Below are 25,321 nucleotides of genomic sequence, written 5' to 3'. Positions count from 1 at the left end.
CTGGAAAAGTGTACTACATCAAATATTATGTATGTTTATTCCAATTCAATTTTGGCCAAAAATGTGAAACTGTAATTTACATGTTTTCTATAGAATTTCTGATCTATGAAAATAAGAAGTGTTCTGATGTACACAAAAATATGGAATCCAAATAGTACTTTAACATTAATAGAGTGGCCTGAGCTGTGACATATTGGGTAAGGCCACTGCCTACAGTGCTGGCATCCCATATGGGAGCCAGTTGGAGATTTGGCTGCTCCATTTCCAATCCAACTCTCAGCTGTGGCCTGGGAAAGCACTAGAGGGTGGCCCAAGTCCTTGGGACCCTGCACCCACATGGGGGACCTGGAAGAAGCTCCTGGCTTTGAATCAGTGCAGCTCCAGCCCTTGCAGCCAATTGCAGAGTGAAGCAGCAGATGGAGGACCTCTCTCTCTCTTTCTGCCTCTCTGTCTCTCTCTGTGTATCTCTTTCAAGTAAGTAACTAAATCTTTAAAAAACATTTAAAAATGTAAACTCTAACTTTTTTAATGTAAAATTTAGTGACAACACAACTTTTATCTCTTTGATAATCTCATTTATTTGAATGATCACTCTTTTTTTTAGCTAAATGCAAATTTGTTTTTTTTAATTTTTTTAACTTTTATTTAATGAATATAAATTTCCACAGTACAGAATATGGATTACAATGGCTTCCCCCCCCATAACGTCCCTCCAACCCGCAACCCTCCCCTTATCCACTCCCTCTCCCCTTCCATTCACATCAAGATTCATTTTCGATTCTCTTTATATACAGAAGATCAGTTTAGCATACATTAAGTAAAGATTTCAACAGTTTGCTCCCGCACAGAAACATAAAGTGAAAAATACTGTTTGAGTATTAGTTATGGCATTAAATCTCAATGTACAGCACACTAAGGACAAAGATCCTACATGAGGAGTAAGTACACAGTGACTCCTGTTGTTGAGTGAATGATCACTCTTAAATTTTATTATTACATTATTATTTTACAAAATCTGTAGACAATTCTTTCATTAAACCAATAATAACTTCTGTTTAATTGCTACCACTTAATAGAGGTGTGTACATTTTCATATATATACATATTCATATATATATTCCTATATATTTTCATGTTTAAAGGTTTATTCCTCCACAATGAAACCTATGTTTTCTCAGTTAATGTAGTTATTATTCTTTATTCATTCTACATTTTTCCACAGTTCAATGTCAAATGATACCAGGTAAGTTTTATGTTAACTCCTTCCAGCTATGATTCTGCACACCTCCACATATTTCCATGAGCAGAGAAAATCAATACATCACCTGTAAATTGTTTTCTGAATTATTCCTTGACTTGTTTTTAGTTGTCATTTTAGATTTTGAATGGTTCATAAATTAAAATAGAGCAATAAACATAAAGTTTATTTTCAGGAAATATACACAAGCAAGATTAATGATGAATTTGGTGTGATTATGAAACAGTCAACTAAGATCAGGCAATTTGGTTTCTGGTCTTCCTGCTGCCATAGAAAAATATGTATTTCTTACATGCTTTGAGTTGAAACTTAGAGCACAATATGCTAAATTTTGTGGGTCATAATGTGTAAAAAAAGTCTTTATTGTCATATAAATGTTGTAGTGGGCAGTGTTTTATTGCCACCCAGGAAATAAACATTCTCCAAGTGAAATAATTAACTAATGCTAAAACACAAATCAGTTAACTTTATTTTTGAATTGTTGAATTAATGCAGTACTTAAGAGTTTTGAGGAGCTGAACTTGATTTATGGATAGGATCAGGAAAATGTGGAAAAAAAGAATCTACATCAGGATCTTTTTATTTTTAAAGATTTATTTTTTGAAAGGCAGAGCTACAGAGATTAAAAGCGATGGGGAGAGAGAGTTACCTTCCATCTACTGGTTCATTCTCCAAATGTCTGCAATGGCTATGACTTGGACAGGTCAAATCAGGAGCCTGGAACTCCATCCAGGTCTCCCACTTTGATGGAAGTGACCCCAAAACACAGGCCATCTTTCATTGCTCTTTCAGGCACATTAGCAAGGAGCTGGATGTGAAGTGGAGCTTCCAGGACTAAAATAGTCTGTTTACATGGGATGCCAGCATTGAAGGCAGAGGCTTACCTGACTGCACCACAGTTATGGTGCCTACTGCAAGTTCTTAAATAAATCTTTATGCATTTCTCTCAGTTAGTCACAAATGCAAGTTCTACTGCAGACTGTCCCAAGCTCTGTTTTTGGGCAAATAATTCCATTGCTTTCACTTTAATTTGGTGTAATGATATTCCAGTTCTTCAAATCTTTATCAGAATAATAGAGAAAGTCAAAAGTTATTTTCTATTGTTTGTCTTACTTGAATCTTATCTTACTTAAAAAGTATTTATGAGCTTGATAGACAAAGACCTGGAGTGAGACAGAGAGCTCCCATGCACTTATTCACTCCCTAAATAGCTGTACCAAGCAGAGGTGGAGTGGGATGGAAGCCAGGGGTGAGGAATGGAGTCTAGGTCTCTCTTGTTGGCATCACTACTGCTTCTCTATCAATTCATTTGGAGCTGGAATCTGAAGCTGGCACTGGAAATCTAACCTAGCTATGCTGAGGTAGATGTAGTGTATCTTACTGGCATCATAAACGCTAAACTAAATGCCTGCCCTCTTTTTTTGTTGTTTTTTTTTTTTTTTTTTTTTTGATAGGTCTTCCTTCTGCTGGTTCACACCCCAAATGGCTTCCACTGCCAGCGTGCTCAACCCATCTGAAGGCAGGAGCCAGGTGCTTCTCCTGGTCTCCCATGGGGTGCAGGGCCCAAGCACTTGGGCCATCCTCCACTGAACTCCCGGGCCACAGCAGAGAGCTGGCCTGGAAGAGGAGCAACCAGGACAGAACCGGCACCCCAACCGGGACTAGAACCCAGAGTACCAGTGCCACAGGCAGAGGATTAGCCTAGTGAGCTGCTGCGCCACCTGCTCTCTTTTTAAAATTTTTTTCTCTGTCATATTTGAACTGACCATGCATGGTGCTTTCCTGGAAATTCTTCTCTGGTCATTCCCATCATAGCATCACTGATGGATCTGAAACTCCTGTTTCCCTCCAGCATGGGCATTTTTCACAGCCTTTAGAGAATACATTTGACTCCTTATTGAGTGCTTCTGTGTGCTCTCCAAATGTTCAACAAGTCTAAAATGATACCATATCCTTCCTTCTTCCTTCATACCCACATACAAGATATACAACTGTTAGTGTTTGTTTTGTGACAGATATGTTGACCAGAAGTGTAATATTGCAGGTGATGATAGCATTTGAAGATCTAGCTGTGTACTTTACCTAAGAGGAATGGCAGAAGATAAACAAAGCTCAGAAAATCCTGTACAGAGATGTGATGCTGGAGACCTACAGTAGCCTGTTTTCCTTGGGTGAGTGACACCCATCACATGCCCAATGGTAAAATTTTCTTGCTAGTTGACTAATAAGTAAACACTTTATAAAGTTTAATAATGGGCAGGTATAGAATTTGAGTCCATGAATAATGTGAATGTCTACCATCCAGAAAAGTTTCAAATTGGAACATTTGTTTCATAGCTATTGGATCAAGCTATAGTCCTTTAAATAACCCAAGATAATTATTTCACAAAATCTTACACTGTTTCCATTAATAGGGAACTGCATTACCAAACCTGATTTGATCTTGAAGTTAGAGAAGGGAGCAGAGCCATGGATGGTAGAATAAGGCCTTAATCAGAGTTCTAGATAAGTCTGCAAGAAGGCCAAGGCAGAAAGAGTACAGCATATGTTGAGTGGTGCTCTTAGCATAAATTTTTTCCCAAGTCTTATTCCTGATGATAGCTGGTTGTGTGCATCAAACAGTCATTCTAGAGTATCTAGGGATACTAGTTTGTCCCTATTTTGTTTTTGGTGAAGATATTCTTTGATTTAAAAAAAAATCCAATGCTTTTCTGATGTTACTAAGGCTTTTTTCTAGGTTAGATTCCCCAAATTCTAATTCATCCTTCTCTACACTTTTATACCTTTTCCTTCATGAGTTTATTAATTCTTTCAGTACTTATTAATTGGGAAATTTACAGAAACTTCTTTCTTACTTGTTGCTCATACTGAGTTCCTACTCATGGTGATTTCTATATGTGAACTATTCTAACTGAGGTGAGGCGAAACCTCATTGTGGTTTTGATTTACATTTCCCTGATGGATAGTGATCTGGAGCATTTTTTCAAATGTCATTTGGACATTTGAATTTTCTCTCTTGAGAAATGTGAGAGATAGCTTCAGAATTTTGAAGGGAAGGGAATTTAGGTGAAAAAAGAGGCTTTCCATAGGGAATTTCAAATGAGCAAACTATGAACTGTTTCCAGGGAAGAGATCTAATTCTTAGCAGGGCTAAAGACAGGAGTTTACCCAGTTTAAGTGGACCTGTGTGGAGAATTAGAGCCTGTTTTAAAAGTCCATTCACTGATTCTACTTTTCCTGAAGAGGAGGAATGATAGGGACTGAAAAATGCCATGAGATATGAAGAGTGGCAGATAATATTTGGTTAATTTGAGAGGTAAATTCTGCCACCAAATATAAGGAAAAGAGGAAAAAAACAGAGATGAAATATGGTATGAATTCAGTCAGCCCAAATTTATTCAAAGAAAATAAACTCTCAGAAATCAATCAACTACCAGCATGCACACAGTCCAAACACATGGCAGGGGGCCCAGACCCTGGGGGCTGGGATTTGTTTATATCCTAGGTGGGCTAGAGTGTGGGTTAGGGCAGTAGATAGAGGTGAAATCTATCACATATGTTCTTCAAATTTGGCTCCCCAGCTTCCAAACCTAGGGAAGAATGCAGGGGGTGGTGTGGAAAACTGTAATGTGTTAGACTGAAAAGAAAATTCTGAAAGTGAGAAAAGAATGTACTCTAAAAATTGTGATCATAATAGTTTGAATAATAGGGAGAAAAAGCTGATAGAGATCAAAGTCCAGTCTCAAAAATGAAACAAAGCTGTCAGCACAATGAACTAAAATCTTCCTCATTGAAAAATGAGGAGGATGAGAAGACCAGATCTTCAGTTGAAAAAGAATACCAAAAATCAAAGGGTCAAGAAAATGATTGTGATAAAAATAAAATTGATTATGACTCAAGATGAAGGCAAAAGTAGATGAGTGACTCCTGTATAGTTACTTCATTTCTGTCTTAGACTTTAAGTTTTCATTGTTTTGGGGTTGTTTTATCTTTGTCCTTTTTTGTTTTTTAATGTGGACTTCATTGAGTTGATATTTTGATAATCTTCACCTGGATCATTTGTACTGCTAAAGTTTTAACGAACTTGAAATGAGAAAAACACTTTAGTGTAATACTGTGTGTTGTGTTAAGCTATTTAATGTATGTAATTTTGTGTTGCAGCAGTCAGCCATTAGCATCAGATTTCTTTAATCATCTGCTTGGAAAGAAATTTAATGATCATTGGAATACATTGTTTAAAAAGCTATTTTCCTGATTAAAGTACCTTTAGAAACAACTAGTTGAAACCTAGTATGGATTTTTCTGATTGCATTTGTAATGGAAGATTGCAGCAATTATGTTTTTAAATTACACAGAAGCAGGATTTTGTCAACTTGAGGTATTAAGCAATTTTTGACTCTATAGTAATTTTTACTTTAAAATAAAATATTTAGTTATTTATATGGCCCTTTATACCTTATTCTTTATGGTTCCAGCTGTAGCCATTTCGTATGAATACTTTTATTACTAGGTTTTCTTTTACTTAACTGCATTTTAAAATCATAAATATTTTTCAGTTGATATGCTGATCAAGCCTGTGTTGCTATTGTATAGCATTTCACAGGAATTATTCCTTGGAAGGTTGGATTGTGATTCTTAATTCTGTGTTGTTTTTGGTCTGAAGAATTAAATTTCTGTTTTTGAGGACATTGTTTTATTACTATTATTATTGCTATCTCCTAAAAGGAAAAACACTTTTCTCACTAGAACATATTGCTTGTGCAGGTCCTTAAGCTAGAAAGATTCTAAAAATTGCTAGTATTTACATATTAACTTCTAAGATTTCTATAAGATCTTTGGCCTTAACCTATATAATATGTGATAAATCTGCATGGTTTTTGTTTTTTTAAACTTGAAGTGCGACTTCTTTAATTTTGATAGCTGTGCATTTCAAATGGCAAGAAAATCCATCTTTTCTGTATGTGTTTCATGATAGGCTGTTGCATCTTTATGCCTCTGATTTATTTTTGTTCAGGTGACTTTATACCATTATTATTAATGTTATTTTAATTTGGCATGTATAACATGGCCAAATAGAATTGAGTAGAAAGTTGCAAAATTTGGTAATTTACAGAGTTAAACACTAAACATATACAAAATCTAGTCAGAGTTTTGTGCATTGTATTTTGCTACTTTTGTTATGTTATCCTCTAAAATATCCCAAATAAAACATCAAACATCCAACAAACACAAAACCTACGTCATTTGAAAAGAAATTTCAAAATTCTGAATATTTTAAATCTCTAGAGAGATTTATACTTTAATAGTAATTGCCAGTATAGTGTCAATTCTGTTACCAAGTTGGCTTCTAAGTAAGACAGCAGCTACTCAGTGCTGTTTGTACTGAATGAACCAATACTTAACTTGATACTTCCCATGAGATTAATGCCAATAGGGATATATTTGGATTAAAACTTTGAAATACCTTGAAGCAAATATCCACAGTGGACTTTTTTCCAATTTTTTCCCTCTGATGCTGGTAAAACTAGATGTGTATTATAATCCAGGGTGATTGATTCTTTAAGTAAGTGACTGAAATTCCACATTGGGGATAATTGAGTCATAGTGTACAAACTGTAGAATCTATTGTGCATTTTAATCAACTTATTTTGTCTTAAATTCAGTGAATTGCATTTCAAAATCTTTGTTATAAATTATCAAGTTTCAAAAAAGTGCAATTAAAGAAACGATTTCTAATAAGTCATACATACATATACATAGATACATATATGTTATATATATGTATAATACATAATATACATATAATACATTATAGGAAACATAGTTCTATTGTGTCTTACTCCAAAGCTTTATCTGTTGGAAATTATTGATGTAACTGTCCAAATCATAGTTTCAAACAGTAATCATGAGGGGAAATTTCCTATTAAGTAATATTCTCCTGTTTGGGTTATCAGAAGAGTAACTCCATGCTAAGCATGACTTATAGGCCGTTTTTAAGCTTTGTTAGCTGGTTTTGCAGAAAAAATGTGGTGAAGTATTTTAAATGAGAGAGGGCAATCAACTAGATTGTGTTTTCAGAATGTAAAGAACCTTAAGAAAATAATTAAGCAGCACTAACTGTACCTCGTCTGCCCTTACAATGGAATGACACAGCTCCAAATGGTCCTTTTTTCCCTTAATTTTTTAATATTGTGTTATCTTTAGTTTTCATTTTGAATATTCTTTTCCTAAGTGTCAGTTATTGTGAGAAGGAGGAGGAGCAAGGGTTGGAGCACGGGCAAGAGGGAGGTTAGGGGGGAAATGTCGCTAAGTTCCTAAGTATGTATGTATGTATGTATATATATGAGACACGTGAAATTTGTATAACTTAAATGAAATTTTTTAAAAAGAGAATTTTAAGTCAATCAGATGAAATTCATGCAATTACAGGGGAAACATTTCATGAATTATTGATTTTGTATAACAATTAAAACAAATTTCTGACCAAAAAAAGAATGAAAAATATACACAATTCCATTAATACATGGAGTTATGGGCAAGAATTCAGATTTATGAGTGAATAAATTAACATATGTGACAACATGTAATATTTGATGGTATTTTTTGCTCCATGTCTCATCTCAAGAAGGAGTTTGTCAGAGCCACCAGGAGCCCAAGAAAAATCATCACAGCTTGTCTCCATTACTGCAGAAAATCCACAATTAAGAAGTGATTCACTAAATCCTGCTTCCTTGTCCTCCAAATATATTCCTTTGTTACTTCCTTATACTACTGTCTGGATGAAACTAACCATATGCAAACAGCAAGAGTAACTGGTGTGGTGATTCCTCTGACATAGAATAAACATTAGGAAGCCAGTTCAGGTTCAGTGGAGGCTGAACGTATGAACAGAAAACCACACTTGTTTCACAATAGTAAGGTGGCTGCTGACCATGTCTTGGTGATAAAGTTTGAAATTTAAATGATTATATGGGACTTTGGAATGTGGTTGTGAGAATAGCACTGTCTTCACAAGCTCTAAGCAGAGGTTAAAAAGACGCATCTCTTCTCTGTGTCTCTGGGTCTATCACCTTTCAGGATCAACTTGTCACTCCAAGCATGTAGGTATATCCTGGGGCCCTCCAAGATAGGCAGCCAAGCCCACTGGGCACCCAGGATGCTCTACAGTCACACAGAGAGGTTCCATTTGGGACCAACATCTGCAAACATACTTGCAATTTGGATATAAATGAAGTTAGAGACTTGAATTTAGAGTGCAGCCAAAAGATGCAGAGGTGGGCATTTCTGCAGTATTTCCATTCATGCTGGTATAGACATGGGAATCCAGACAGTTGTTCAAATATTGACTGATGATGGGGGTCTGGTACTGTGTCATAGATGGTAAAGCTGTCACCTGAAGTGTAGGCTTCCCATATGGGTGCCGTTTTGAGACCCAGATGCTCTACTTCTAACCTAGCTCCCTACTAATCTTCCTGGAAAAGCAACGGATGATGGCCCTATTGTTAGCCCCCTATACCCATGTGAGGGATCTGGAAGAAGCTTCAGGATCTTGGCTTTGGATCAGCCCAACTCTAGACATTGTGTACGTTTGATTTTTTTTTGTTCATTGTGGCCATTTGATGAATGAACCTGCAGACAGGAGATTTCTCTCTCTCTCTCTCTCTCTCTCTCTCTCTCTCTCTGTGTGTGTGTGTGTGTGTAACTCTGCATCTCAAATATAAAAAGATGATTAATCAGGAGTATAAAATGTGATGACTTTAGAGATGTTGCTGAATTATACAAGTGACATTTTCTGGTGTCTTGCAGGTACCTGGACCTAAAGGATGACATGTAGAACTAAACATATTAAAAATAACAGGAAAATATGCTCTTTTTTTTGTAGGAACTTGCCATTCTGTACTTCATATTTCATTTGGAAATTTTGTATCTCTCATTGGTTCTTATTATAAGGATAAAAGATACAATTCCTGTACAATACAATCTTCATATCAAAAAATATGTAGCTCAGAGAACAACCAGTCTAGAGACAGAGTAAAAGAGCATGGGAACTCCAGAATAGCAGAAACTACTAGAGGCTTTGTGGCTAAGAAATTCAGTTACATGCAAGAGGGAATATATAGGATAGTCCTACAGAGTATGATATCACATAATCCAATGCTGAACTCTAGGCTATTTTTTTTTACCAAACTATATTTACTGTGTACAGTAGGAAAGGACAACAGTTATGTACAAATTGGCGAGTAAACAAAACAGAGCCAACAAACACCCCCACTTCAGCAAGATTTCAAGCAAGCCAGAGATGCGGACTCCTTCAGCTGACTATAAAAAAGGCAGAGAAGGCCACCGGCAGCAGTGGTCCTTCTAGGAGGACAACAGGCAGAACTATGAACATTTTAATTGGTACACATCCAAAAATACATTCACAGAACTGAAACCCCCTACTAATGCGTAAAGTCAGTTTGTGTTTGAAAAGCAGCATAGCACAGATCCATAGAGGTCCTCTCCCATGGGTTACAGAGGTCACCACCCTCGGAAGTGGCTCTCTACACAATAACAAACCAGAAAGTCATTGATACTTAACCTTACTTTTTCATATAGAGACCATAATTGTTCATCAGAGCAAATACTAGAAGAAATCTGAGACCACAATACTATTAACAAAGCAGAAAGGTGGTAATGACTTTCCTCTATGTTAATAAAAGGGAAAAAGCCAATTTTTGGTGTGCCAGGCTCTGCCCATGTACGAATCACTAGATGCTGAGTTAGCTGGGGCTGCTGGGCCTTGGACCCAAGGGGCCACACTCAGCAGGGCAGAGAGCGCTTGGGCCATTTTACTAAAAGATTTGTTTGTTTTTACTTTTTAAGAAGCGTTCCAGATTTTCCCTTCCACATTACCAAACTTGACCAGGCTTCAATGTCCAGTATCGAGCATTTCAACAACCCATGCCTACAAGTGTAAGTGAGGCCTTGTCTTCCACCCCCCCAGCCGCGAGTTACAGACAGAATCAGGCGAGCCTGGCATGGGGAGCCAAGGCCCATCCTCGGGAACCCACACTCGGGCCACAGGTTTGGGGAGCAGAGGAGGGGACAAATAAAAATGAAAAACCCCCAAAACTCATTTTACCTAAACAAAGATAACAATTCTGATTGGCCCCATTTCAGTCGTGGATTCGTCCTTGCAGAGAGAGTTTGAGCCAGAGAGGAAGTCACTTCGCTGCATGTCCTTGAGTTTCTGCAGACTCCTTTGTGACTGCACAGTCTCGGGGTCACTATTCAACAGCAAACACAAGGATGGAAAACAGGCCACGCCCCGGCAAGCGGCTGGTCACGCCGCCCGTCTGCTGCTGGAACACGTCGATGGTGTCCTCATCGTCCAGCTCCAGCTGCGCAGGTGTGTCCGCTTCGTTAATTGGGTGCCCATCGAACCTGAATCTAATCTGCCTCATTGACAAGCCCTGCCCTCGCAGTAGGCCTTCATCAGCTTGCTCAGTGGGGTGTGCCTCTTGATCTTGAACTGCACCATGGAGCCGTCCTGCCCGGCCACCTTCAGGTTAATGTGGTCATTCTCGGTCCTCACGCCCTCCTTGGGCTTCTCCTCCGACATGGCCGCACGCGGTCGCGGCAGCAGCAGCAGCGCGAGCGGGGCAGTGGCTCTACGGGCCGCCGCTCTCCCAGCCCTAGACTGTTTGACACAACAGTATGAGAAGCTTGAGTGCATTGTGATTGTGATCCTGCCAAAGATTCAGAAGATAGAGTGAATATTACTGCTCAACTCTTCTTTGTATCATGTCTGCCGTGATATGAGTTGTGGATCTGGCCATCTGAGCAGGATTCTAACTTTTCCACAACAGATTGATTCTTCATGGGGGAGGGGGGCATTTCATGTGGGGATACCCAAAGCCACACAAAAGATGTGGTGTGGTGATGCCTGAGTTGAATCTGAGTGGCGGTCTTGCCAAGATTGAAAGACTTTGGGACAATATTTGTTAGCATGGAGTCCTACCTCACAAATGTCTGAGGCATTAGAATGAAGGCTGAGCTAGCACCTTCTAAACTATAAAACAGACTCATTGGAGATTTCTTGATCCAAGGGCATTGGGAAGTCTGCATATAACAAGAGAACATTTGGTTTTCTCAATGATTTTACAGCTAAGAATGCTTAATCAGTTATCAGTATTTAACTGCTAGAGTTGCACATTTTAGAATCTCTCGTGCACATTTTAGAATCTTTTCTTTATGTTTCACTGTGGTGAGTTGGATTACGATGTGTCGTGTTGAGGATCTCTTTTGGTCATGTTTATTGGGGGTTCTATGTGCTTCCTGTACTTGGATGTCTCTGTCCTTTTCCAAACCCGGGAAGTTTTTTGCTGGTATCTCACGAAAAAGGTCTTCTAATCCTTTCTCTTTCCACACCTTCAGGAACTCCTAGAAATCAAATGTTGGGTTTTTTAATAGTATCCTGTAGATTAAATTTCTGATTTCCTCTTCTTTTCTTTGATTTGACTGTATACTTTCCTGTGCTTTGTCTTCTAAGTCCAATATTCTCTCTTCTGCTTCACTTATTCTGTTTTTAAGGCTCTCAAATGTGTTTTTATTTGTTATATTGAATTCTTCATTTCATTTTGATTTCTCTTCAATATCTCAATTTCATGTTCTACTAAATTCCTCATTTCATTTTGATTCCTCCTTAAGATTTCATTTTCATGAGATTTTCTGTGCTGTACTATATGGATTTCTGTAGTTCATGCATTTGTTTTTGATAACTTCTAAATGTTCTTATACATTTTTTGAAATCCATATCTTGCATTTCTTCTATCTCATCATCTTCATAATCTTGTATTGGAGTGTCATGTTCATTTGGGAGCATCATGATGTCTTTCTTGTTCTTGTCCTCGGTTTTTGCATTTGTTGTTTGGAATTGTGGAGATAATTGATTTCTTCTTTTCTTTTTCTGTGGCTTTTCTCGTTATGCTATGACTCTAGATTAAGCAGACTGTCTGCTTTCAGTGAATCTCTAGAGGATTGTGGTGGATGTGGCCAGAGAGCTCTGTTCAGTTCTCCAGGGTTAAGGGTGTGCCTAAGATGACATACCCAGGTTTGGTAAATCAATCTCTCTCTCTCTCTCTTTCTCTTTTAAATCTGAAGAGAAATAATTCCATCAGCTGAGCTCTTTGCCTTGATGGCAATCAGTGCCTGCGTGCTAGCCCCAGTGGGTATAATATTCGTCTGCTCTGTCCCAAGGACCACACAAAGGATCGGTGCAGTCCTCAGTGTATTTTCAGATTCCCCTGCAGTGTCTTACACCAGGTAGCCAGGGCTTCCTGAGCTTTTAGTGTTCCCACTGAGACTACTCAGATCTCAGTCACACCATGAGTTCTCCCACACACCCTCAGTTTTTTTTTTTTCACAGTCCCAGTTCATCAGCTCCACACATTCACTAGGTCTTAGTCTCCTGATATTACTCCCCACTAGAGTGAGGTTTTTCTGTTTGGTTGATTGCGAGGCGCAGCCTGGAGCTGGCACAGCTGTTATGTATGTCCAAAGCAGTGTCTGCTCTATCAGCTCATGGTCTTTTGTAAGGTGATTGTGAGAGAGAATCATGTCCATACCATCCCTTTTATTTTTTCTCTCCTCTAGTTAGGCTGGTGTACTTTCCCCCATGTGGCTTCAAGCCTCGTTCCCTCTAGGCTCTTCCTGCTGCTTTTCTGCCAGTGCATTGGGCTACTGTGGTCTCATCTCACCTCTCTTTCCAGCCCTGGTGCAGAGGCTTTCACCAGCTAGAGTCCTGAGCTTGGGTGCCTGTGCCTTCCACATCAGTCCACCATGTCCCTCTAATTACAGAAGAGTTTTGTCTGCCATTTTTTCCCTGACTCTTCGCTGAGACTACACTATCTCCACTTTTATTAATCTGTCTTCTTCTGGGCTATCAGTAAGCTCCCTCCCTATTCCACCATCTCGGAACCTCCTAAGTGCTTGCATATTTTCTAGAGATTCCTGATTTGCTGATTTCCAGCTTCACTGGTGTGTGGTCCAAGAAGATGCATGGTATGATTTTTATTTTTTTGAGTCTGCTGAGACTTGCTTTATGATCAACCCTAGAGAAAGTTCCATGCATTGCTGAGAATAATTTGTATTCTGCACCTGTAGGATGAAAAGTTTTGTAGATATCTGTTAAGTTCATTTGGTCTATTAACGTCAATTATATCTGCTGTTTCCTTGTTGATTTTCTGTCTGGTTGATCTGTTTATTGCTGAAAATGAGGTACTGAATTCCCCCGTTACTCTTGTATTAGAGTCAGTGTCTCTCTTTAGATCCTTTAACATGCCTTTTAAACAGCCAGGAGCTCTGTAATTAGGTACATATGCATTTATTATAGTTTCATCTTCCTGCTGAAATGATCCCTTAATAACTACAATTTCTCTTCTTTCTCTCTTTTAACAGTTTTTGTTTTAAAGTCCATTTTGTTTGATATTAGGATGGCTACCCAAGCTCTTTATTCATCTGTTGGCATGGGATATCTTTTCTAATCCTTTCCCTTTCATTTTGCATGCATCTTTGTTGTTGAGATGTATTTCTTTAGGCAGCAAATAAATGGGTTTTGTTTTTTAATTCATTCATCTAATCTGTGTCTTTTAACTGGAGAGTTGAAACAATTTACATTTAAGATGTAACAATTTTGTAACAATCTAAGTAACAATTTTGCCCTGCCATTTTCCCAAAGATATTCCTATTTTTTGCTTTGAATTTCCTTTGAACTCTAACTGGGAGAGTTTCTTCCTTTACCTTTCATAGTGATGACCATGTGTCATGTCTATTAGGAGTTCTATGCACTTCCTTTACTTGGTGTCCCTTTCCTTCTGCAATTATGCAATCTTAGAATCTTCTAAGTCAGATATTTTTTCTTCTGCTTCACTGATTCTGTTGTTAAGGCTATCCACTGCATTTTTAAATTGTTATACGGTATTCTATTCTTCATTTTAATTTCTCTTTAAGATCTTAATTTATTGAGAGAAATTTTCTTTCATGTCATGTACAGATTCTGTAGTTCTTGCATTTGCATCTGATTACTTCTATGTAATCTTATGATCAATTTTTTGAATTCCATTTCTGGCATTTATCCAATCTCATCATCTTCTCAATATAGTATTCTTTTGGTGGCATCATGTTGCCTTTCTTATTCCTGTTTGTTGAATTGGTGCATTTGTTATTTGGCATTTGTGGAGATACTTGCTTGTTTTTCTCTTTGGAGGCTTTTATCTTGTACTATGCCTCTCTATGTAAGTGGAGTGTCTGCTTTCAGGGACTATCTTCAAATGTAGCATGGGTGTGGCCAGGGAGCTCATTTCAGTTCTCCAGGGTGAAGGTTGTGTCTAAAGTGACACACACAAGATTGACACGGTAAATCTCTTTAAAAAAAAAAACAGAATGGAGTTTTATTCAGTTCAGCTTATCTCTTCTCCTCAAAAGAGACCAGTGCCTGTGTGCTAGCCCCTGTAGGTATAATATGCATCTACTGTGTCCCAAGGATCACACAGCAGTCCTCAGTGTAAGCTCAGCTTCCCCAGAAATGCCCCTCATCAGGTAACCAGGAAACCCTGATTGTGTGGAGACACCCACAGTGACTGCCCAAAGTCCCAGCCACACCATGAGTCCTCCCACACAGTTTTTTGTTGTTGTTGTTGTCATGGTCTCACACACAAGTCTCCCTGTCATGAGAGCCTTGGCCCCTGTCTGTTCTTCACTAAAGAGTCAAGTGTCTCCACTTGGCTGCTTGCTGAGCATGGACATGAGCTGGCACAGCTGTTACATATTTCCAAAATGGCACTCATTCTATTGGATTGTTACAGTATGGCATTGTAAAGTGATCGAGGAGAGAAATATGTCCCTCCTTTTTTTCCCCCTTCTGCTTTGGCACATATACTGTCCCTCATGTGGCACCATGCCATGTTCCCTCTAGGCTCTTCCTTCAGCTTTATTGCCATTTGCTTGGGCTGCTATGGTCTGTTCTCACCTCACTTTACAACACTGGTGCATAGGCTCTCGGCTACTAGAAAAATCAGGTGCTTCTTCCTGGTCTCCCATGCAGGCGCAGGGGCCCAAACACCTGGTCCATCCTCCACTGCACTCCCGGGCCACAGCAGAGAGCTGGACTGGAAGAGGAGCAACCGGGACTAGAACCTGGTGCCCAATCCCAAAGGTTTTGAAAATTATTTTTGATTTTCCTAGTTTTTTTCCATATTTTGTCTTCTAGATCAACTGTTCTTTATTCAGCCTCACTGAGTCTTTAAGATTTTCCACTATATTTTTATTTGAGGTATCAAATTCATCTAATATTTCTATTAAAATATTTTTATTATTTATTTGAATTGCAGTGTTACAGAAAAGCAGAGACAACTAGAAAGAGAGGTCTTCCATCTGCTGTTTCAGTCCCCAAACAGCTGCAACTGCTGCAGCTGGGCCAATTAGAAGCTAGGAGCCAGGAGCTTCTTCTGGATCACCCTCATGGGTGCAGGGGCCCAAGGACTTCAGTCATTCTCATTACTTTCCCAGGCATATTAGCTGGGAGTTGGGTTGGAAGTTGAGCAGATGGGACTCAAACCAGTGCCCATACGGGATTACAGCATTGCAGGCAGTAGCTATACCTGCTATACCACTGTTCTGGCCCCTCTAATATTTCAATTTGCTTTCTTTTCACTATCTCCAACTCCCAGCAGGTTTTCTCATCCACGTCATGTATAGATTTATTCACTTCTTGTATTTGCTCCTCCGTATTTTTGAGTAAACATTTGATTATTGTTTTTCATTCCTTTTTAGGCATTTGATCAATCTCTTCATCTTCATATTCTTATATTGAAGTGGTGTCCTTTTGCAGTGTCATATTGTCTTCATTGTTCATGTTTTTTGTATACTTACATTTCTTAGATATTTGTGGAAACATATTTTGGTTTTCTTCTATGAGGGTTTTTGTCTTTGAAATATGTCTCCAACTTATTCGAGTGTCAGATCCTTCAGTGGATACTCAGAAGCCTGTACTGAGTTGGGCCAGGGAACTCCAGCTAGTGCTCAAGGGTGAGTCAAGGGGCAGGTGTACACCCGACTTGAGCATGATAGATTTTATTATCAGCAGGTGAGAGGCTATAATCATGGTGATTGGCCTCAACCTCTCTGCCAAGGTGAAGCAACAACTATCCAGGAAGAGCCCACAGTGCCCATGTACCCCACCCACAGTCACATGCATCACAAAGAGTATGCAATGCTCAGTGTGAGCAGGTAACCCTGTGTGATAATCCATCCAAGAACTTCAGCCTCTGAAGTCATATGCAGTGATTGCCTAAAAACCCAGCCACACTACATACCCTATTATAAAGTCAGAGAATTCCCATAGTCACAGTGAGCACTTATTCACTCTCAGCCCTGTAAGCCTCCCTGTCTACCATGACAGCTGTGGCTTTCCAACAGCTAGCTGTCTGCATAACACAGGTTTGTCTGTGCTCTGACTTGGCAAGTTGAGTCCAGGTATCCTGATAGAGTGAGGGGAGGGGAATGCTTCACATGCATAAGTGGACACCCTGCACCCCATTCCCTCCAGGAGAAACCCAGAGTAAATGGGGACCATGGATTTATCGCTATGATCAAATCCCCCAGTTGCCCCTGGGACACAGCAACCTCTACTCACTTTATTAAGATGGTGCTTCCTCCCTACTCACCACCAGGAGAGAGGGAAGGAACACAGTGTATGCTCCTTTCACAGGGTTATGTGGACACCTTGCTCCCCACTAGTGCTTCAGGCCAGACTCATGTTGAGAGGGACTCTGAGGTTCTCAGGCAGTAACACCAGTGGCATGGTCTGATAAACATTCTTCTCACCTCATTACAAGTTATTTTCTATTTTTCATGTAGATGTGATAAGCTATTTTTCACAAAAATCCATATGTACCAGCTACATTTTTACTGTTACTATCAAATAACTGACAGTCAAGACAAGGGCTGATCAAGTCATTGCTTCTCATAGTGTCAATTTTACTTCTACATGTTTCCTTTTAGGTGCTCAGTTAGTTGTCACAGATCAGGGAGAATATATGATATTTGTCCCTTTTGGATTGGTTTATTTCTTTTTTTAACTTTTATTTAATGAATATAAATTTCCAAAGTACAGCTTATGGATTACAATGGCTCCCCCCCCAACTTCCCGCCCACCTGCAACCCTCCCCTTTCCTGCTCCCTCTCCCCTTCCATTCACATCAAGATTCATTTTCAATGCTCTTTATATACAGAAGATCAGTTTAGTGTATATTAAGTAAAGATTTCAACAGTTTGCACCCACACAGTAGCACTAAGTGTAAAGTACTGTTTGAGTTCTAGTTACAGCATTCATTCACATTGTACAACACATTAAGGACAGAGATCCTACATGAGGAGTAAGTGCACAGTGACTCCTGCTGTTGACTTAACAAATTGACACTCTTGTTTATGGCATCAGTAATCTCCCTAGGCTCTTGTCATGAGCTGCCAAGGATATGGAAGCCCCCTGAGTTCACTGACTCTGATAATTTTTAGAAAAGGCCATGGTCAAAGTGGAAGTTCTCTCCTCCCTTCAGAGAAAGGTACCTCCTTCTTTGATGACCTGTTATTTCCACTGGGATCTCACGCGCGGAGATCTTTCATTTAGGTTTTCTTTTTCCCCAGAGTGTCTTGGCTTTCCATGCCTGAAATACTCTCATGGGCTTTTCAGCCAGTTCCGCATGCCTTAAGGGCTGATTCTGAGGCCAGAATGCTGTTTAGGACATTTGCCATTCTATGGGTCTGCTGTGTATCTCACTTCCCATGTTGGATCGTTCTCTCCCTTTTTTATTCTATCAGCTAGTATTTGCAGACACTAGTCTTGTTTATGTGATCCCTTTGGTTCTTAGTCCTATCATTATGATCAATTGTGAACAGAAATTGATCACTGGGACTAGTGAGATGGCATTGGTACATGCCACCTTGATGGGATTGAATTGGAATCCCCTGGTATGTTTCTAACTCTACCGTTTGAGGTAAGTCAGCTTGAGCATGTCCCGAACTGAACATCTCTTCCCTCTCTTATTCCCACTCTTATATTTAACAGCGATCACTTTTCAGTGAAGTTTCAGCACTTAAGAATAATTGCGTATTGATTACAGTATTCAACCAAAAGTAAGTAGAACAAACAAAAAAATACTAAGAGGGATAACATATTAAGTTGTTCATCAACAGTCAGGGCAAGGACTGATCAAGTCACCATTTCTCATAGTGTTCATTTCACTTTAACAGGTTTCCTTTTTGGTGCTCAGTTAGTTGTCACTATCAGGGAGAACATATGGTATTTGTCCCTTTGGGATTGGCTTATTTCAGTCAGCATAATGTTTTCCAATTTCCATTGGTTGAATTCTGTAATTAACACACAATTATTCTTAGGTGTTTAAATTTAACTGAAAAGTGATCCCTGTTAGGAATTTGGGATTGGTTTATTTCACACAGTATGTTTTCCAGATTCCTCCACTTTGTAACAAATGACCAGATTTAATTTTGTTTTTTTTTACTGCTGTGTAGTTATCCATAGAGTACATATCCCATAAATTCTTTATCCAGTCTTCTGTTTATGGGCATTTAGGCTGATTCCATATGACAGCTATTGTGAATTGAGTTGCAATAAACATGGAGGTGCAGTTAGCTCTTTTACTTGCTGATTTAATTTCCCTTGGGTAAATTCCAAGGAGTGGGATGTCCAAACTGTCTTCCATAGTGGCTTTAAAATGGTGTATTTCTTAACATTATTCTGTTAAGTGAGTGATATTTTATGACTCAAATTCTTGCAACTTTCTTTAAATGCTTTGAACCGTACATTTATTGAATTATTTATCAGCATATACTTAGATCCATTTACCAATCTTATTGCTCATAGAGAAATTCCGTTTAGTAATTTCTATATAATTTCATCTTGTCTTTTCATGCCATTTTCCTGTATCAATTTTCTCTTAATTTTATTCTATTCACCTGCACAAATTTTTGATATCCTAATAAAAACCAATACCAAATATGTAAACAAAGAAATTTTGATTGGATATTTCATTTTAGTTTCATCCATTTACTGAAAATTCTGAAGGACTTTCTCATAGGTTTCATGTTTACAAATCTCAGAGAAATATTGTCACAAGGAACTCTGTCATTTAATCGCTTCTCGGCCTTTTGGCTAAGATCAAGTGTAGTACAAGGAACTCTGTCATTTAGAAGTAATATTGTTTTGGGGTCAACGCTGTGGCATAATAGTAGGCTAAACTTCCACCTGTGGTTCAGGCATCCCAGTGCTGATTCATGTCCGAGATGTTCTTGTTCTGACCAGCTCTCTTCTATGGCCTGAGAGTACAGTAGAAGATGGCCCAAGTCCGTGAGCCCTACATTGACAAGGGAGACCTGGAAGAAGCTCCTGACTCCCGGGTTCAGCTCCAGCCATCGCAGCCATTTGTGGAATGAACCAGCAGATGGAAGGCCTTTTGTTCTCTTCCTATTTCTGTCTGTACCTCTACATCTCAAATAAATAAATAAAATCTTTTAAAAAGCAGAAATATTGTTTTATCTTTCATAGATTTAGTAGACTTTAAAATAAAAAATTTTAAAGGATTTATTGATCTGAAACTATATAGAGAGTGAAACAGATACGGAAAGGGAGATGTTTCAATAAAACTTAAGTAGATTCATGGAACAAAATTAAATGTTAACATTAATTTTTTTTCTTATTTTAGATTCAGATTTTGGTATCATAGGATGAAATTATCTTTTCTAGGCAAACATATCTAGATTTAAATTTCTCCATTTTTAAATATAATTCTAAATTCTATTTAGGATATTTTCCAATAATAACCTATGTGTCAACTTGGAGTTCTGGGACTTCTCTGAAAAATTTTTCTGATATCAATCAGAATATGATATACAAAGTATGATTTATATTTTTGTTTTAAAATCAAATTTATTATCATAAACTCTTTGGATTATGAGAAACATGCTTTATGCCTTTTTCACATGTGGAACATTATCATGAGGGCATGCTTTTTGATTAGGATGCAATCAACTCCCTGCCCATTGTAGATGTTGTTCTAGAAACTTCTGTTAGTGATTTTCAGATTTCAGCAGGTACAAGTGTCATAAAATTTGTTTTTAAGAAATACATATTTATAGATTTTTTATTTTTATTTTTTTTTGATAGTGAGATAGAGAGAAAGGTCTTCCTTCTGTTGGTTCACCCCCCAAATGGCTGCTACAGGTGGCATGCTGTGCCAATCTGAAGCCAGGAGCCAGGTATTTCCTCCTGGTCTCCCATGCGGGTGCAGGGCCCAAGCACTTGGGCCATCCTTCACTGCCTTCCCGGGCCACAGCAGAGAGCTGGACTGGAAGAGGAGCAACTGGGACAGAATCTGGTGCCCTAACTGGGACTATAACCCAGAGTACTGGTATGGCAGGCAGAGGATTACCCTAGTGAGCTGTGGCTCAGGCCTCTAGATTTTTTTAAAACTGTTTAGTGATGTCAAACAATGAAGGTGTTCTTGTAGTATTGAAATTCTCCAACAATCAGTGTTTTAAACTGCCCTTTCCTGTATATCTATCTGCTATGACACTTGGGGATTTTTGAAATGGCAGTTTTGACAATTTTTATTCTCTTATATGTCAAATTATTTTGTTTTATTTGTGATATCTTCAAGTCCTGGCCCATTCTGGAAGTTTTATAGCAAATTTCATATCATAATATTCCTTTTTTTTTGACAGGCAGAGTGGACAGTGAGAGAGAGAGACAGAAAGGTCTCCCTTTGCCATTGGTTCACCCTCCAATGGCCACCGCAGCCAGCGTGCTGCAGCCGCGCACCGCGCTGATCCTATGGCAGGAGCCAGGTACTTATCCTGGTCTCCCATGGGGTGCAGGGTCCAAGCACTTGGGCCATGCTCCACCGCACTCCCGGGCCACAGCAGAGAGCTGGCCTGGAAGAGGGGCAACCGGGACAGAATCCGGCACCCTGACTGGGACTAGAACCCGGTGTGCTGGTGCCGAAAGGAAGAGGATTAGCCTATTGAGCCGCAGCGCTGGCCCATATCATAATATTCTTAAGCAACTAGGCCCTACTTTTTATTGATTTTGGTTCCAGCTGATACTTTTTTTTCAATTCTCATTCTCTTTTAGTTACAAAAAGTTGAGTTTTTCATTTTCTCTGACCTGTAGTTCTTCCCTATACAGCCTTATTCCCTTCACATGTATTTTCCTAGGAGGCATGGTGTGTTCTACATTGAGATTTTGGACATTTTCTGAATGTTTTCATGATAACCATGGTGGAATAATAGACTTTCATCTTCCAAGTTCACATATGCTTTAAAAAATTTTGTGCTATTGGAGGCTGCATAATTGACTGTTTATATGGAAACTTTAAATACATTCAAATACACATTTTTGCTTTAGAATTATTATGCTAAGGAGCATGAACTGCTACAGACTAATACCCCGTCCATTTTCTGTATACTTTTGTAAATGAAACTTTTTGACAATTTTTTGTTATTATCTTATTACCTGAAATGAATTCTATGATTTTTCTGACCAAATTACTCATATCTACTCATAAAAATCACAATTTTATATATCATATCTTTTGATAGTTATTATTTGTTTTATTGGGGCTGGAGCTGTGGCATAGTGGGTAATGCTTCTGGCTGCAATGCTGGCATCCCGTATGGGCAATGGTTCAAGACCTGGTTGCTCCACTTCCAAATCAGCTCTCTGCTATGGCCTGGGAAAGCAGTCCAAAATGGCCCAAGTCCTTGGGCCCCTGCACCCGGGCTGGAGACCTGGAAGAGGATCCTGACTCCTGGCCTCAGATTGGCACAGTTCCAGCTGTTGGGGCCAACTGGGGAATGAAGCAGTGGATGGAAGACTTACCTCTCCCTCTCTCGACCTCTCCTCTGGCTGTGTAACTCTGACTTTCAAATAAATAATGAATAAATATTAAAGCTATGTACAATATGCAAATCCAGTTTATGCCATTGGTTGCAAAAACTGGATTCATCTTATTTTGCTTTATTTTTTGTAGAATTCTCAACTTCCTGTCCTTTCTGGAATGCATGCTAGCAATTGGAATGTTCAAATTACTCAGGAATCATTAACTCCTAGTGTTATCATTTTCATAATAAATCATGTCTGTTACTTTCTCTTTTGGTCTGTCTCTCATATTCTACCTATCTCTCTGACATTCTTTTATTTATTTGTTTTTTATTTTATTTGAAAGTCAGAGTTACAGAGAGAGGTAGAGCCAGAGAGAGAGAGAGAGAGAGAGTGAGAGAGAGATCTTCTATCCACTGGTTCACTCCCCAAATGACCACAATGGCCAGAGCTGAGCAGATCTGAAGCCAGGAGCCAGGAGCTTCTTCAAAGTCTCCCACATGGGCACAAGGGCCCAAGGACTTGGGGTATCTTGGGCTATTGCAGTCTCTTCTCACTTCTCTCCAAAGCTGGTGTGAAGACTCCCAGCTGCTTATTCATGCACGCCCACACCCTCCATGTAAATCCACCGTGTCCCTCTAATTTATCTGGAGTCCATATGGGATGCCAGCACTTCAGGCCATGGCTTTAATCATAGCACCGGCCCCTTGTTTTGAAGACTCATTATTAGCAGCATCAACCCCTAAGACTGTTAGGAACTTTTAATTAGCTGTCTCCTGTACAACTGACAAATATACTCAATTAATATTAAGTATATCCTTTGCTATGAAACTGCTATTGTTCAGTACAGATACAGGGCCTGTTTTCACTAGTATTTGCAGAGGGTCCTTTACTTTTCCCACATTTACGTTTTACATTTAACATATTTATTCTGAGTAACATGCATTTTTGTCTTTTATATTTGTTCTGTTAAGCTCTGACATTTAATTTGCTTTCACACCATAAATGCTTAGTCATATTACTTATATGCTTACATTCAGTCTTAGATTTCATTACTTCCTTTGTATTTTATCGTGTGTATTTTTGGTAAAATTTTGTATTATGTTGATATCTGTGATTCCATTTTCTACTTTTGTGGATGTTTGGAATAGCTCCCTTTTAATTTTGGTGGTTGACTTATAGTTATGGTAAGCATCTTTAATATATCATAGTCCATCTTTAAATTGTTTCTTAAAATTCACACTCATTTCTAATTTAGTACAGCAAAGGAACATATGTGATGAATCAGTAGCCCCTGACTCATTGGAAATGTATTCTCTTTATTGCTAGTCACATACATACAAAGAGAAAATTACTTTATTGTAGTATAAATTGAGCAAACACACACACACAAATATACATATGCACACATACATATAATCAGCAAGATTTCAATCTATTTACCAAACATTAATGTACCAGTTTAAGATTGCTGCCATAGAATTCTCTTTCTTTAAATACTAAATTTAACCTAACAATTACTTTTCAGCAAAACGGCATAATTCAGTTTACTCTTCTGCAAAAAAAAAAAAAAATGCAACTACCATTACAAAGAGCAGATGAATTACTAAGTTATAGTACACAAGAAATTAGTAGGAGATGGTTTATTAATCAAATGAAACTAGAGTTGAACCTAGCTTGTGTTGAGAAATATAGAGTTTCAAACTATAAATATAAATATAAAATTGAATTTATACTTTAAAGTATGAGGTTATACCTATTTGTTTGCCTTAATATTATATAGAAAATGACAAGCACATAAATATCTTTAGTTAGGAAAAATGTGAATATATAATAATAGTTAATATTTATCCTATGCCAGGCAATGTTTCCAGCATTTTATGTTTTCAGAAAACAACAAGATAACTGCTATTATCTTAACTTCAAATAAAATGGAACTGTGGCATGAAGAGGTAAGTAAATCATTTGCTCATGGATGTATACTCATGAAATGGCAAAGCTTAGGCATAGCATCATCTGAATAAAAGCTATTTTCTCTTAGAATACAATGATCATTCTATGACATATACCTATTAAAATAATCCTAATATCAAAGTATTCTTTCTGGTAAAATCTTTGAAAACTGGCAGGTGAGCATTGCTCCAAAACAGATCCTCTATTTGCATCTAGAATAACTTGTTGAGTGAATAATACAATAATAAATAATATATAATATAATAATACATATCAATTTAATAATATAATACATAATATTATAAGCATATCATAATATACTATATTATATAACATATAATATATTATAAATATTATATATTATATACTATAATATAGTATAATATAGTATATTTATATTATAATCTATTATATTATTAATATAATATACACTATATTATAATATACTTATATAATTATAATATACTATATTATATAACACAATATATTTTATTATATATTCTATAATAATATATTACTATATTTTATTATATATTACATTATATAATATATAATAATATAATATGATAATAATAGCAAGTTGATTTAAGTTTACTAAAAATAACTGTACTTGGGATTTATGTTAATGACTATCTTATCCTATAACTGTAATGGAGATCTATAGTCCTGACAGTTGATGTACAATGTAATACTTTATCCATTTTAGTATTTTTTTTTTTTGCTCTAGTACCATTGGTTGAACTCTGTAATTAACACACAATTATTCTTAGGTGTTTCAATTTTAACTGAAAAGTGATCCCTGTTAGGAATTTGGAAAACATTATGTTGAGTGAAATAAGCCAATCCCAAAGGGACAAATACCACTTGTTCTCTTTGATAGGTGACAACTAACTGAGCACCAAAAAGGAAACCTGTTAAAGTGAAATGAACACTATGAGAAATGGTGACTTGATCAGCCCTCACCCTGACTGTTGATGAACAACTTAATATGTTATCCCTCTTGGTATTTTTTTTGTTTGTTCTACTTAATACTTTTGGTTGAATACTGTAATCAATACACAATTCTTCTTAAGTGCTGAAACTTCACTGAAAAGTGATCGCTGTTAAATATAAGAGTGGGAATAAGAGAGGGAAGAGATGTGCAATTTGGGACATGCTCAAGCTGATTTACCTCA

The 25,321-nt window shown here is 37.9% G+C and overlaps 2 pseudogenes; one reads left to right on the top strand and one right to left on the bottom strand.

The window, feature by feature from the left end:
- Nucleotides 1–338: 338 nt before the first annotated feature.
- Nucleotides 339–24,372, bottom strand: LOC138843796 (small ubiquitin-related modifier 3 pseudogene; annotated as a pseudogene).
- On the top strand, nt 19,450–19,607 carry LOC127487617 (U2 spliceosomal RNA; annotated as a pseudogene).
- Nucleotides 24,373–25,321: the final 949 nt, after the last annotated feature.

Source organism: Oryctolagus cuniculus, chromosome 1 (assembly GCF_964237555.1).
Source record: "Oryctolagus cuniculus chromosome 1, mOryCun1.1, whole genome shotgun sequence".
Classification (NCBI taxonomy): Eukaryota; Metazoa; Chordata; class Mammalia; order Lagomorpha; family Leporidae; genus Oryctolagus; species Oryctolagus cuniculus.
The sequence above is the reverse complement of the archived record's forward strand: the minus strand, read 5'-3'. Positions and strand labels throughout refer to the sequence as shown.